This window comes from Equus quagga, chromosome 1, assembly GCF_021613505.1.
Source record: "Equus quagga isolate Etosha38 chromosome 1, UCLA_HA_Equagga_1.0, whole genome shotgun sequence".
Classification (NCBI taxonomy): Eukaryota; Metazoa; Chordata; class Mammalia; order Perissodactyla; family Equidae; genus Equus; species Equus quagga.
The window spans coordinates 152,630,559-152,645,190 of NC_060267.1; positions in this window are offsets into that span (position 1 = coordinate 152,630,559).

Consider the following 14,632-nt stretch of genomic DNA (forward strand, 5'->3'; position numbering starts at 1 on the left):
CATTTTTTCCATTTTTTTTTTTTTGTTTTTTTTTTTTTTGGAGGAAGATTAGCCCTCAGCTAACTACTGCCAGTCCTCCTCTTTTTGCTGAGGAAGCCTGGCTCTGAGCTAACATCCGTGCCCATCTTCCTCTAGTTTATACGTGGGACACCTACCACAGCATGGCTGCCAAGCAGTGCCATGTCCGCACCCGGGATCCGAACCAGCGAACCCCGGGCCGCCGAGAAGCGGAACGTGCGAACTTAACCTCTGCGCCACCGGGCTGGCCCCCATTTTTTCCATTTTTTTAAGTCATTTCAGGTAGAATAAATCCAGCCTCTGTTACTCCATCTTGGCCAGAAGTTAAAGTCCCGTTCAAAATTTTAACAACAATGGGAATGTAATATTGTTATGATAGATTAATAGGACACCCTCTAAGACATATGATAATATGTCAATCTTTTGCTTATTTTGTTTACTTTTTTTAAAAGTATGTGTTATCTTTGGGTATGATAAAGGTGAAAGGTTCTGTCATAAACAGCTGCTAAATTTTAGCAAAATTCATTCAAATCTAGTTAAATTTTGTCACAAAATCTGAAGCAGATTTCTGCTAGTTATTGGGTCTAAGTATTTTTGTTTTCTCATGTCCTACAGGAGTGATTTTAACTCTATATTGTGTCAATTTCTACTATAATAAATGATATATCCTGATCTAGAATCTGAACTGTTAAAGAAATTGTGCTACTTCCTTAGAGGTGAACTGATATGGACACTTAGGGATCTGAGAAACAATTTTATCTCCTCTAATGCTAGATTTTCACCCATTTAAAACTTTCCCTTTTTCTTTGGTTCAGCTCAGCAACAAAGAAGCACCATGTTAGATCCTGGGCATTTAAAGGTACTTAAGTTATTGTCACTGCCTTTAGTAAGCTCATGTTCCAATGGCCTGATATATTATCAAGACTGAAATTTGAAATGTTCCACCCCAAGAAAACATGCAGAATCAGGTTGCTGTTCCACTTCCCTAATCATCAGACCTACTTGGAGGATCCAAGGGTATTGATCTTAGGCCATCCTGTCTGTAGACACTGTCAACACCCACAGCTTGAGAACTCTATAGAGGTGGAGGGACTAGACTATCGGAAAACAAATAGATAATGAGGACCAATCATTTCAAGACAGAGAGAGATGGATTAAATTTTTTTCTAATTAAGAACTCTCATGGAAGGGAAATAGCTACCTTGTGAAGCAATGAACTTTCCATCACTGAAAGTATTTAAGTCAGACTTGAATGTGTGTATATATATATTTCTATAAAGTTTCTTGGATTGAATGTTCCATAGGACTAAGTAATCACTTTATTCCAGTTTTCCAACCAAGAATCTGTATCACTCAGAATTCATTCCAGGTATTTTACATAGGAAGAAATTTACTACAGAAAAACTTACACAATTACATTACAGCTGAATGGTAGCTCATCCATGAACCCATCCACCCATGCATCCAACCATTCAATGTTTACTCCTCCTACAAGCATGATATGAGAATTCAGTGGTTGTCAAGCCCTGGTGTACAGTCCACAGATAGTGAGTGCATAGGACAGTGCATTCAAACTTTTTCTAAAAAACAATACACATGACAATCAGGATGATGATGCAGATGATATCATCTGTTATGTCCGGTGAGTAGAGTACTGGTAGGGGCTAAAATTGTACCTATTACATGCTTTATGTTCCACCACCGATTTTGGTGTATCAGAGCATCACCACATTGCAAAGGAGTTCAGCTAGTATAGAGGACATAAAAATTCTTCCCTGCTCTCCAACTGTTTGTATACTTAGGATGCAGAAGAGACAGACCTTGAGAGAGATTACTATGGACACCATTCCTGGCTAATCTTTGCATTTCTTTTATTTAGCACAGTGATCAATTCATGCTTAATCTTTAGTGAACATTTGTGGAACAGTGCATGTTAAGAATTCGAACTGTTACAAAGATCTATCAGGGTCTTTATATTAGGAAACTCATGGTCTATGTAAGAAAAACTAATATGCTAGTGGAGTTACAATATGATGAGCTTCATGCTCTAATACACATAAGCAATCAGGAAGCAGAGTACAAACACACTGGGAAGAGAAGCTCCCTGCCTGGAAACTTTAGAGAAGGCTCCTTAGGGGCAGTGATAATGGAAATGGACCTTGAAGGATGAATAGGAATTTGCCCAGTGATGGGAGTGAAGGACTTGACAGGCTGGAGGCATTGACTGTAAACAGACAGAGATGCCCAAGTCAGCCAGTATGCGGCAAAAGGGAGCTGAATTTTTAGGGGAACTGGAAGTGTTGAGGCAGGAAATAAGGTTGGACAGGCAATTTGAGCCAAATTAAAAAGTTTTATCTGCCATGCTAAGAAGCTTGGATTTTGTCCCTGCTCAATGGTTTCAAGCAGGGAGATGATATGACTCAATTTGCATTTTACATAGATAAAGCTGGTGACAGTGTAGAAAATGGATTTGAAGGGAAGGAGGTTAGTTAGGAGGCAGTTACAGTGCAAGATGTCACTTGTGCTGAGGAGGGATAGTGGGGATGGAGAGGGAAAGGCAGATTCAGAAATATTTTGGAAAGGGTACAATTGGTGGAGGTTAAAGGAGATGGAAGATTATTGACAACCTTCAGCCTTCTGCTTTGGGCAGTGGAGTGAAGGGGGAATTAGATTGGAGATCCATCCACGTTTCCAATAAAAAGGTCCTTAAGACCACTTTGGAGGCATTAAGGCAGCATTCAACTGATCCAGTTTGATGCAATCTGCTTTCCTTTCCTCCCTAAAGCCTCCACTACTCATCACCATGTACCCTCCAAAGTGACCCGGAAGCAAAACTTAGTCTCTCAAGTTCTCTCTCTCCTTGCTGCTTTCAGGAGGGGAGAGTAAGCATTGTTTCTCTTTAAGGAATGTGCTGCTAATCACTAACTTTTTTTTAAATAAAAAATAGAGGTAAATTTCTTTAATTTTGGAAAACTATGAAGTTCTAAAAATTATTGTTCCTGGTAGATATTTTCTGACTTCTGTCCAAGATGGCGCTCACAAGCCCTCCTGGACTCCTGCGATCTTCCTTTATCACCAAGGTTGGCACTCACTAAACTTTTTCCTTGACACACCTTGCTTGTGCTATGACTACCAGTTTCTCAACTAAGTTTCCATCCCCTTTGGATAGGCCTGAAGATGCGATCAGGATAGGAGAGCAGGTTGGGAATTTTCTCTGCATTAGCTTTCAGTTGATCAAGTGAGCAATCGGCATTTCAGGGAAACACAACCTGGGAGCCCTTTGTCTTAAGGGAACCCCGGCCCCTCCTTGGGCACAATAAACTAGGTGGAAAAAAAAATGAATGACCTACTGAGAAGGATAAGGAAGGAGAAGAAAAGAAGTTGTTCTTTGTCAAGTTTTGATCCTGTAAGCATCATAACAGCTGGTGAAAGTTTTTGATAAGTAGCTAGAGAAAGAGGTTATTACTGAAATTCCTTCCTGAATGGTGTGAATTTACATAAGTAATACTGTGAGAAATGGCTTTGGTTCTCAATAGCATTCTATTAAAATTAGAGGATATTAAGATCTCTTAGAGTGTATTTTCTTTAAAGAAAGTTATCCAGAAAGAACCTTGAATAAACATCTGAAGAAGTGAGTTCTAGTCCCGGCACCCACCCTCCTGAGCTCTGTGGCTATGGAATATATAATGTCCTAGCATCTTGGTTTTTTCATCTTTACAGCGAAGAGATTATGCGATTATTTTTTCATTTTTCTCTAGTGCTTCACTAAAAGTGAATGAAAATCAGCAGTTACTGTATAGCTGTCCAGAATTAAGTTGCACCACCCATTTTCTATGAAGACGTTTTTCCCTCTCAACTATAGGTGAGTATAAGTTAAATCTGACCTTCATATAGCCTGCCCCCTTCTTTTTGAGTTTGAAGATAAGCTCTGTTTCTCTTATGAAAGTTTAGGACTCTGTGGTGATTATTAACACAGCAACCAACAGGTGGCGCTGCAGCTCTGTGCAACTCAACTCTACAGTCAACGACTTTTCTGCTTTTTTTACGGTAATAGAACATCTGCACCTCTGCATTTTTTCAATTCGAAATACAAAGGGTTCAGTGAAATAGCCTAATAGGTCTCCAATGGATATAAACCCCAAGGATCAGAAATATGTGTTAGCTGCTTTCAAATGAATCTGGTTGTGGTAGAGAAGACATTCCCCACTCTCCACTCCCATAAAAATGTGCTACCAGAAAAGTTTGACTCTTACATTGCTAGTGTATATTGAAAGGGGAAATCCATGTGCGTGAAAAGGCAGTCTGCCAGCCCAGGAACATACAGCATGATTCCATCCACGTCATGCTAGAGACCAGGAAAGATCTTAATAAAGATTTAGTTCTCACTGTGAATAGCCAAATTTGCAGAGCTACCATTTTTAATCAAAGAATCACAGTGTTCAGATCTGGCAATGTCCCTGGTAATAACTGAATAACTCATGTTACAGATGGAGTAGCAAAGAGCTAGAAATGCTGCGTGCCCTCCAGGAAACCATGACTATTAAATAGCAGATCCCAAATTATAATTGAGGTCTGGCTCAAGTTCACACTGTCTCTGGAGAACATTAGTTCATTCAGAGTAAATTCTGGACTCAAGCAAATCCCCAAGCCTCAGTTTCCCCGCTCATTGAAAGCAATCGATCTATCCATCATCTATCTATCATCTTTGTAATTTACTTGACTCTTGCATTTCATATTCTCTAGGCTAGTTTACAAGTGTTAAAACAGCTTATTCTATGGTTGTCATGATAAGAAATCAGCTTGGTTTATAATTCAGTGAAACAATTTGGCAGACATCTTTTTATGACATATTTCTATACCTCCTGGACAAGTTGTACCAAATAAAGATCTTGTCTAGAGTTCTTTTATTCAAGATCAATAGACTAACAAAGAGTACAGCTGTTCAAGCCTTTAATCTACAGAAGAGCAGAGGAGCTAGCGGTGCAGGAGGAGGGTGAGTAAACATCTGCTTTTCCTCTCCGTGTCATTAAGAATAGGGCCTCTTTAGGGAACTCCTGGGCTCTTACTTGCCCCAATGAATCTGTAGCCCAGACTTCCAAAAGAGACTGGTTCTGACCTCCCCTCCACCTCTGACTTTCAGCCTTGCCAACACCTTGGACTCTGGAGAGAGGATAACAAAGATCATCTTCACTCCGATGAATCTGTCTGTTTTCTAAATCGCTCTTGGGCAAAATGGCTTCAACAGCTGCCCAGGAATGTTGAGGATCATGGACTGAAGATGGAGTAGTGGTTCAGTTTATTATCCTTCTCCTGTGTCATCACGAAAAAGTGACTCTGTGGGAAGTTCCTGTAAAATGTAATGCAGAAGGAGAGGATATTTATCTGCCAAGTGCTAATTAAATAATGATAATAACTGGTATTATATATCAGGTATATTTCTCCACTTCTTACCACAACCTTCATGACAGGTATTAGTAATTTCTCTTCCAGCTGAGAACACTGAGATTCAGAGAGACTGAACTACTTGCCCAAAGTTATAATCTTAATAAGTAACCAGTGTGCTAGCTGCAAGTGCCTCATATCACTGTAATGGCAGAACTAGGATTCAATTTCAAGTTTGTTTGACTCCACTGCTGATGTTCTTTGCTTGTGAGCTAACTCAAATATAAATACATATAACACATAAATGTAATAATGAATCATATAAATCGAAAATATATATGCGTATATCTATATAGCCTGGAAGCATAATGATCTAGAAAAATATGAAATTTTTTAATGTTAGCCCATCTGTCCTAGGCTAAACCATAACTCTTTAAGATGCATTATTTCATTAACGTATTTATTTTTGGGTAAATCTGTTATACTCTTAATGAAGACATATGTAATAATTTAAATACATAAAAGAGATACAGCACCTAACTGCCTTGCTGCAATATAAAGTAGCTTTTCAAAATCACACATCTGGGTTTCTAAGACCTGCGTGGGGAGCCCAGCTTCAGCGCTTGGGGCGCTGGACACAGAGAAAAGTCAGACACTTGAAATTGGAATCCCAGCTTTTTCTTCTCTATGGAGAACCATTTTTCTGTATTTGTCCCTGAACTCACAAGTGGAAAACCAGAGCAGCTTTACTTTCCATCTTCCCTGTCTCGTGCACCTGGGGAAAGTGTCACGCAGATGCAGATTGTAAATGTTTATATTGCAAAAAGAAAAATGGTGATTATTTTTCAACTCAGATGTGAATTTCCATTTGGGTGATTTAGATTCAAGATTTTTCTCCGATTCCTTACCAGATGAGTTCTGTAACAGTCAAGAATGTTAATGGTTTCATGTAACTGAAAACTCCTATTAGCTTAAGGTACTGGGGCTTATTTTTGTCACACGGCAATAAGGTTAGATGTAGGCAGTTGCTGGTATTGGTTCAGTGGCTTGAAGGTCTCAGTGTTGACATCTGTGACTCTCTCAGCCTTACTTTCATATTTGGGCATAAGATGGCTGCCCAAGTGTTAGACAAATGTCTGCATTTCAGCCAGGAAGAAGACGGAGGGGTAGCATGACTTAAGTCTGTCGTTTTTATTGTTAGAGTACTGAATTTTCAGAAACATGAGAGCAGACTCCACTTATCTCTCATTGGCTGTGACCAAGTTACATGGCCACCCCTGGGCAAGGTAGGCTGGGGAAGGGAGATTTTAGCTTTCATGACATCTAAGTAAAAGGTGGCAAGGAAGAAAGAGCCTTGTTAGAAAGTCTGCCGTACTTTCCACCATGTGAGAGACGACCCAGGTGGTATGTGCCTGCAAATAAGAGCAGGGATATGTGTTCCTCAGGTCAGTGGTTCTTAAAGAATGGGCAAGTGATGCAGGTTAACATTCATGCATTTAATTCAATAAATACTTATCAAGCACTATGTTGTACACTGAAAACTAGAGATATAGTTTCGTGATAAAGAGGTTAAACTGTCCCACCAGTGATGTCCCGCCACCTAGGTGTTAATTGGTTGGCCAGCTGGTGTAATGATGTCAGTAGCCTAGGGCTGGTCAAGTAGAGAGAGTACAAGAAGAATGTGTGTGTGTCTTGATGCCAGCAGCATGCTCAGTGCCCTTCTCTCTCATAGCTCTTCTTCTGCCTTTCTAATCAAATGCTTGGAACTCTGGTAGAGAGAAAAGAAATTTCAGCCCCTTCTCTAGGGGCTCACTGCTCACTTCTTTCCTACTTCCTTGCAATGGGAGAAGAATTACCAGTATAACTGTTCAGCGCTTAGAATGTTAAGGGATCACAACTTCGAGTGGGAAAAGAAAATATATCTTAATAGGTTCTGCAAATGGTGCATTTGGCTGTGTGGGGGATTTTCAGCCAGGTATTTGGTGTAGATATGGCCATATTGTTCTCTCCATATATTCCGTTTCCTTCCTCTGTGTGACCAAACAAATAGTACACAATCCCAGGATGTAGACTTAGAAAGAGGTAGAAGACCCTCAACCTAAATTGTATGTGCCAGTCCAGCTTTTAATGTGGAATTTTCCACTATAGGTATTAGATTCTTACACAGCTATTAATAAAGCAAGCTTCGTTCCCTTTCTTGTATTATGCATTACAGATATTCCTCCTTTGGGAGTCCCATGGAAGGGAAATTGATACACAGAGCAGGAGTAGGAATTCCTAGGTCTCTTGGAAAATATCATCAGATAGCCCCAAACCCACATCCTCACCAGAAGTAAATTTGTACAGAGGACAAAAATAGGAGAATGTAGGGGTGAGAAACTTAGCAGTATCCTGTTCCCTTTTCATGCCCCTGCCTACCACTTTCTTAGCTCTTCCCCAGACCATGGGAGTAGTTAACCTGGCTGGTCAGAGTTTCAAGACATTGATTAGATCACAATTGCCAGAGGGCAGTCACTGTGCTCTAAACAAACAAACAAACAAACAAACAAACAAAAGGAACTCAGATTCGTGTGCTGCTTTTGCCTAATTTCCTCTTCAGGTGGAAAGACAAAAATGTCAGTGAGGGTTTCCAGCAGGGGTTTTGCAAACTCTAGTTCTCTCCTCTGAGACTATGTACCTAAGTAGGTAAATAAACTTAATTCGTCTCACTATTTTCCATTTTTTCTTCTTTTCATAGAATGACCTAAGCTTCACCTCCAAATTAACTTTTAAACAGAGAGACCTGTATTGGTTCATCAAGTGCATAATCAGCTATTAATAAAATTGTGATTCACTTCATTATTGTTCTTTGTGTCCACAGGATTCAACCATCCCTGCATGCCTGATTACAGTACCATCAAAATCTCTGCATGCAATTTAGTAACACTATCAACTACTATTTATTGAATGCTTGTTGTGTGCAAGATACTGTGTTAAGTGATTTACTCACTGCTTTTTTTTTTTTAAAGATTTTATTTTTCCTTTTTCTCCCCAAAGCCCCTAGGTACATAGTTGTGTATTTTTAGTTGTGGGTCCTTCCAGTTGTGGCATGTGGGATGCCGCCTCAGCATGGCCTGAGGAGCAGTGCCATGTCCATGCCCAGGATCCAAACTGGCGAAACCCTGGGACACCGCAGTGGAGCGCATGAACTTAACCACTGGGCCATGGGGCCGGTCCCTTTACCGCTTTTCTTAATTGGACCACCGGAGTCATCCCCAACCCTGTCCCTGCAACATGGCACTCTCTCACTGTGATCTGGGGTCTATTTGAAAGCATGCAAGTGATGGGATTCAGTGAGCTTAGAGGTTCTTGGGAAGTCCTAATGATAAATATGTAAATAGAGATATGGCATACAAAGCCCATCATAATCTGACTTTAAGCTACTCACTAAAACTAAAAAATATAGACCTTCTCATTTTTCTTCGCCAGTGTCATCATTCACACGTCTGCTCATATTCTCTTTTCTTCCTAATTGTCTTCCTGCTTTTTTCTATTTTTCTATATCCTGTTCATTTTTCAAGGCTTACTTGAAGACGTCATCTCCTCTGAAAATCAGTCTCTGATACCCCATTACACAGAGATATCTCCTGGAATTTCTGAAGTGTTTGGGGAGTATAACTTGCAAAGTATGAGTCAGAGTTTGGGTCTAAGTAGGTGAGGTCTGAGAACTTCTATGTCAATACGACTTGCATAAGACTTTTGATCACCTATGTCAACATGACTTAGTGGTTTTTTCCAGGAAAACTTTGCCCAGGCAGCTAAAACTGTAAACTAATAAATAACTTCACTGTTTGCTTGAGGAAATTTCTACAGATCAATTTATCAGAGACAACAGTCTTTTCACCTCAGCAAACAGCTTGCTTAGCAAACAAAAATGTGTCTATCGACACATACTTCAAGAGTCTTGCCTGACTGACAACCAATGCTAAACTATTATAGCATGAATTGTGCCCAGTTCTAGTCAGTTACGCACCTTGAAAGGCCCACCTCAGACTCCTTATGCCCAGACCTCAAAGTGCTATGACTATCCCACTTCCAACTTCCCCTCTGAGTTGCTTTTGAAATCCTATCAAAGTGGTCTTCTCTCCAACTACAGTAAGTTCCAGTGAGTTTAGTTTTACTTTATTAACGGGTTTCTGATGATATTTTGAGGAACTCAACACTGGAATTGTACATATCTGAGTATATATGACAAACTGAGAAGGGCTGTATACTAGAAGCCCATGTGAATGAGAACCAAGGAGATTTTTCTTAGAATTTGTAGCAAAGGACGAAGGAGCTTTGCATGACAAGTGTAACCTAGTGATGAAGCCTTCATCAGCAGGGGAGAACAATTCTAAGCCTCTGAGAATAATCCTTAAGCTTCTGACAACCCACTCTGCAGACTTTGTCCCAGAAAAGAATGGTACTACCAGATAATATAGGGATTTGAGAGCAGAAGAGAGACTGGAAAACAGCACTATTGCGGAGATTCATACATATCCTCACATAGTTTGGAAATGGGGCATGAGAAATAGTTTCTTGACTCATTCCAGATGGATCTGAGACAGACCTAATGAGACCTACCGAGACAGCCAACCTCAGAAGAGAAAAAAGAGAGAAAAATAATGTTTTTCATGACACATGTCACTGATAGTGGCGGACCTGAAGATGGTGCAAAGAGGACTCAGAGTGAGCTGCGTGGGCTGACAGCTGGAGACCAGATGGGAAAACATGAATCTCAGCAGGTGTCAGCATACCAAAGACCAGACTCCTCCTTCTCGAGACTGTTACTGCTGTGTGCACATACACCCTATGGAAATTAAATGCAAGCCTAAGTAAAGCGAACAAACAAAAAAGGAGGTGGGGAGGTGATGGAACAGAACCTTTAACTGTGAATGTGTTGACTAAATTTAAGTTTCTTCTACTAGGTGAAATGTGAGCTCAATCAGACATTGATTTCAGTTGTAGAAGCTTACCGCTACAAAAAAAAACTTTGTAAACTTAAATTTATGACCTCAAATTGAATACCTACAAGCTAAGGAGGGGGAAAACACAACTGGGAAAGTTATTTATTAGATTTCTTTTTTCTTTCTTTCTTTCTTTTTTTAAATATTGGCACCTGTGCTACTAACTGTTGCCAATCTTTTTTTTTTTTTTCTGCTTTTTTTCCCCCCCCCCCCCCCCCCCCCCACCACCACCACCACCACCGTACACAGTTGTATATCTTAGTTGCAGGTCCTTCTAGTTGTGGGATATGGGACGCCGCCTCAACGTGGCCTGATGAGCAGTGCCATGTCCGTGCCCAGAATCCTACCCTGGGCCGCCGCAGCGGAGCGCGCCAACTTAACCACTCGGCCACGGAACCGGCCCCTGTTTATTAGATTTATGTGAGCAGCTTAGTTTTAGAATCCCTCAAGCAGACTCTAATGCGTTCACATTCACAGTGGAGTTTCATCCAGTTTGGTCATCTTGGGATCTCCAGTGATTCAACTGTGCTGAGCAACTGCCCTATGGAACACTAGGAACATCTGATAGAATTGTAGAAGATGTTTAACAGAAATGGAAATGTTCATGAGCTCATTGAAGGCACCCTCTGAAGACACCCAGAAATGGATAGAGAAAGAGAGAGGTAAAGAGTTTGGAATCACTTTATGAGTCAGTAAAGATGAAAGCCAGATTCATCTGTGTAATTAATGTTAATGTGACTCCCCTCTATCCTAAAAATTTGAGACCTGGGAAATCTAGATTAATATTATATCTTTTCTGAAAAGGTAAGCAAATTGTAATATATCCATACAGTGGAATACTACTCAGGAATAGAAAAGGAAGAAGTTATTGATTCATGAAACAAGACAGCTGGATTTCAAAATCATTATGCTGAGTGAAAAGCCAGACTTCCTCCCCACAAAAAAAACGAATAGATACTGTATCATTCCATCTATATAAAATCCTTAAAAATGCAAACTAATCTATACAAATTCCATAAAATGCAAATTAAGCAGGTTAATGACTGCCCAGGGAGCGGTGAAGGGAAGGATGGAAGGAAGAGGCACGAGGAAACCTTTAGGGGTGATGAAAATGCTAACCTTGAGTGTGGTATTTGTTCCACGAATGTAGACATATGTCAAAATACATGAAATTTTACACATTAAACGTGTAATTTGTTGTACATCAATTATAACCAATAAAGTTGTTTAAAAAATTAATATTTTTTGCACTTGAATTGTCCTCACAGTTCGGTCCCTTATTACCATTTTTGATTGTTTTATGGAGTCCCCTTACCTGTGGTCCCTGAGACAAAGATTGGTATAATACTTGATCCCTTACTATGTTTAAAACAGAATTATGGGTGTTGCTTTAGAAGGTCTTTGTTTGTTGATTGAATAAAAAATTGAAACTGTCTTTTAACTTTGATTCTGTCTAATGTAGAAAAAGAAATTAAGGATATTAATTATAAGAACTAAACAATTCATTGAAGACTGGCCTTGAGAAAGCGGAAGGGTCATGATGCTCAGCAAGGTGAAAAGGTGAGATAGCCAAGTGCATAGAATGTTGGGAAAGCTTTGGTGAGGACTTATCCTCCGGGGAATTTTTAGAACAAAGTTACGCCGAAAGGGCAAACACCAAGGGAACGCCTTTTAAAATAAATATTCCAAATCTTGGGTATTGTTGTCCTCTCTAAATAACCTTTACTTATCTATTTATAGCTTGGGTAACAGGAACCAAGCTCCTCATGTGTTAACACAGGCCAGTTAATTCTGAATGTCACTTGGAAATGAAATTTAATCAATTCAGTCCAGTTTCCTAGTTTACAAAGATATCAGAAAGTTTGACAGCATGATTTGCTTTCTTTGTTTTTTGTATTTTTAAATAGATCATTTAGATAAAAGTACATATAACATAAGTATAATTTACAGAATAATAATAAAATGAACACTGTGAACCAATCATCCACTTTAAGAGAACATAGCCTTAAATCTCCCTGCGTATCTGTACCTGATTGGTTCCTCCTACTCTCTCCTTCTAGAGATAATTAATATCCTGAAAGTTGCCAATCATTCTTGTGTTTTTCTCGGAGTTTCCTATTGATGTAGTTACTTGTAAACAATATATCATTTCGTTTTACATGTTTTTAACATTTTAAAAAGTATTAAATCATAGTGACTGTATTCTTCCTTGTCTTTTTTAATACAGTACTAAGTATTTGAGGTTCCTTTGTATTGTATGAATACGTATAACTCCTTTATTTCCACTGCTCTATAATCAATGTATAAACAATGCATTTATTCATACTAAAGTCTAAAGAGATTTAAGTTGGTTTCATGGGGTTTTTTGTCACAAGCAATGCTATCATGCGTATTTGTACATGTCTCTTTGTAAAGTGTGACAAAGTTATCTCTAGAAGGAGAATTGCTGGGGTTATAGGATCTGCAGATGCCCTAATTTACTAGATTAGGTTAAATTGTTTTCCAAAGTGATTTCTGCATTTACATTCCACCATCAGTGTACAATATTTCCCATTCACTCACTGTCTTGTCAACACTTGGTATCATCCGACTTTACCCTTTTTCAATCAAGTGGTTTAAATTGGTGTATTGTTTTGAGTTTAATTTTGCATTTTCTGATTACTAATAAAATTTAGCACCTTATTTTCGTTGGTCATTTGTGTTATCTTTTCTTTGAAATGTTTGTTCCTATCTTTGGCCCATTGTATAGTAAGATGTTTATCTTTTTCTTCTTGATTTTAGGGATTCTTAATGTATTTTTAATTATTAAGTTTTGTGAATTATACTTCTTGCAAATATCTTCTCCTATCTTGTGGCTTCTGTTTTTTTCCTAAGGTGTCAGTTTTAAGGTAATAGAATTAGTCAATTTTTCCCTTAAATTTTGTGCTTTGTGTATCCTTTTATGAAATCCTTTTCTACCCTGAGGTGATAAACTTTTTCATCTGTATTTGTCTATAAGTTTAAAGTTTGCCCTTCACTTTTAAGTAGTTAACCGATTTGAAATTAATTTTGGGGTATTAATTAATTGTATGAGATATGAACCCAATTTCTTTTTTGTTTGTTTGTTTTGGATAACCCATTGTCCCAACATAATTAACATTTTATCCTTTCCCCAGTGATCCACAGCATCGGTTATGCCATATATCCAGTTTACAGATAATATATCTGTTTGGGGGCTGTCTGTTTTGTTAGTCTGCTTGTCCATCCTTGCACCAATATCAAGTTGTCTCAATTTAGAATAATATTAAGTTTTCATTTCTGGTTGGGCTAGCATTCCCATATTTTTTCTCCTACCTTTTTATTCTTCATTCAGCCTGTTTCTACACTTCAAAATAATTCTTGCTTTATGAAACTTTATTTCTCGAGAAAGCTGTCACCAATTGCTATCGCTGTTTCCCAAGAAAAGGGATTATTTCTTAACTCTGAGAGATCATGGCCTTAGAAGAAATTATCTCACATTATTGTGAATTATTTCACTAGCACCAATAAATCTTAAGGACTACTTTCATCTATAAGATAGCGTTTTGCTCCCAAGTGTAATTAACTCGTTGTATACCACATCTAAGATTCCATAAATCACAAACACTTGGCCTGGAGTCCCTTGATGAGTTTATATGACACATATTCTGCTTTATGGAGGACAGCCAACACAAAGAATGGTGCTTTTTCTCACAAAAACATATGGCTGATTATGAAGAGATTTGGCTGGTTCACAAACAGAACTAGGGTCTGGAAAATAATGTTCATAGCGCTGCATCCCAGGATGGTCTTTAAGGACATGTCAAAGTTACTTTGTTTTTCACTTTTTCATCCATACATAATGATTCATTAGACATGAAATTGTGTGAAGAAAAGGAGATAATTGAAGTTGAGATTTAAGTAGTTCAGTGAAGTTCATGTATCAAAGAGAGACTATTTCACTGCTAAGTACTGAAAGGGTAGGATTCCTTACAGTGATGAATTTACCACGCTTTAATTTCTGGCCCTTTTAGACTTAGAAGTCCAGTAAGTTCAGCTATAAACAGTAGATTTATCTCTGAGGAACTGATTCACATTTAACTTGTCCACAAAGACTGATGTATAATACTGAATGTCCATTTATTAATTGACAGTTGTTACAAGGTTTGTGATATTTGCCAAGCCAGATCTGGAGCTTCCTTCTGAGCATAGAAGATTATTCTATTTAATCTATTCAATCAATTCAA